Source organism: Elephantulus edwardii, unplaced genomic scaffold (genome assembly GCF_000299155.1).
Source record: "Elephantulus edwardii isolate Elephantulus edwardi_28Jun2011 unplaced genomic scaffold, EleEdw1.0 scaffold00010, whole genome shotgun sequence".
Classification (NCBI taxonomy): domain Eukaryota; kingdom Metazoa; phylum Chordata; class Mammalia; order Macroscelidea; family Macroscelididae; genus Elephantulus; species Elephantulus edwardii.
This window is the reverse complement of record NW_006399760.1, coordinates 18,220,697-18,222,924: the sequence shown is the minus strand read 5'-3', so window position 1 is coordinate 18,222,924 and position 2,228 is coordinate 18,220,697.

The following is a 2,228-nucleotide window of genomic DNA, read 5'->3' as shown; positions in this document are numbered from 1 at the left end:
AGATAGAAACCAGGTTTGACATGCACTTGCCTAACTTCCACGGAAGCCCTCTAAGAAAGTAAGAGGTGTAGCAGTTCTCAGGAACCCTGAAGCTAAGGCAGAATGGTCCTATTAGCATCACCACCAAAGCCTCTGGCCTGCTCTTGTTTCCCACTGAGGTGGATTTACTGCTCGAGTTTCTTCCATAGGAGGATCCAAGCCATGGACTTCTCTTTTGCTTGGTATGACACAGAAAGCTGGACAATGACTAGGATAACAGAAGAGGAATTGGTGCTTTTGATTTGTAGTGCTGGGGAGAAGTTTTGGCTATTCCATGGACTGCCAAGAGAACAAACAGGTCTGTTTGTTCTGTAGAGAAGGTGAAACCATGGTGCTCTTTGGAGTCAAGGATGGTGAAACTCCATCTCACATACTTTGAGCATGTTGTCAGGAGAGGCTAGTTCTTGGAGAGAGACATTATATTTGGAATGGTAGAGGGTCAGAGAGAAAGACCCTTAACAAGATGGATTGACACAGTGACTGTAACCATGGGGTCAAGAGTGTCGGAAATGGTGAGGTCGGCTCAGGATAGGACTAGAATAAAAGGTTCAGAATCACTGTTCATAGGGTCATTATGAGTAGTAGTCAACTTGATGTCCAGCAAGAGCAAGTGGGAAAAAGGCACAGGACTGCCTCCTTTTATAACGTGGGAAGAATTGTATCCTAATTCTAATCCAATACATCCCTCCTCATTCTAACAACCTGCTCTCTTCTGTCTGCAATTAATTCTACTTTTTCCTTACAAAAACGGAAATTTACTACCCCACGGGTCTATAGGGTAGAAACCCAACAGAGTGTCTTTAGGCTCAAACAAAGATGTCCACAGGGTTGGATACTCCCAGAGCAAAGAACGCATTTTCTTGCTTTTTTCAGCCTTCAGAAGAATCTCTCTTCTATTGCATATAACCCCTACATTTCAGAATTTGCCACTGAGTCTCAAGCCCTTGCTTTCTGACCAAAGCTGGGAATGGTTCTCTTTTAATGGGCTCCTGTGATTAGATTGTGCCCACCTGGGATAATTCAGGACCATCTCGTCCCAAGGTTAACTAGTTAACAATCTTAATTGCATTGACAATCTTAATTTCCTCTGATCAAGTAATATATTGTAAGAATTAGGATGTAGACATCTTTGAGGGGATATTTTCCCCCCTGCTTCCCATATATGAGGAGCTTTTGTTCATTCCCTACAATTGCTTCTGATTGAATTTAGAATCGAAATGGATTTGGAGAATCCCAGCTCACACGAGTAGCAGGAACAGGTCTGAGAGGGCTGCCTCCCTGCATGTACTGAGGGCTGATTAGAACGAAGAGACTAATTAGAGTATCCACCTCACAGTGCCTTATGTTTGACCTGAGGGTCACCTAGAGGATGAAAATTGCATGTAGACAAAATTACTCTACAAAAATCTCTGAAATTGGCCAGTAACTACTTCTCACAAGATCACCTCTCAGCGCTGTCAAGTCAGAACTTCTTCCTAGCTGTCCCTGCAGTAGGTTTTGAGGGACATTAAATTGCACAGGAGGAGGTTGCCCATCTGTCTCTTATGGAGCTAACCTCTAGGTTAACAGTACTAATCCACCAGAGCTCACTTGCATTTCACAGGGTGCTTTTTATGTGCCACATTAGAGACTGATATACCTTCTCTTAAAATGTCCAATACAAGGAGAGGAGCAAATGGGGCGGGGGGGGGGGGGGGAGGGGAGATGTGAGGGGAGAAGGGTGCAACAATGAATGAATGGAATTCCAAAATCTCTGTAGATGTTCATTGAAATGAAAAATAAACAACCTAAATTAAAAAAATATATCCAATACAGATCCACTTTTTATTTTGTCAACTAAGAGTAAATGATTATTGGTCAAATTCCATGTGCTATGGATGCAATTGTGTCATCTATCACCCAAGTCCCTAGAACTTATATTAACATTCTAAACCATAGGTATGTTAATTAGGTAACATTAGAGTAAGATGGGCCTTAAATCCAATCCCTTTTGAGTGATCTTATTAAAAAGGAAAAGAGAATCAGAGGCACACACAGACAGGGATGGCAGATTTTCTGTGAGGACCTGTCTACAAGCAAGAGGCTCCTGGCAGTCTAGAGCGATGGCTACATGGTGGAGTGGACCTGGGGGAGGGTTTGTAAAATAATGAAAGAATCTTTTCTTTTACTTTTCCAAGAGGGTAATGTCT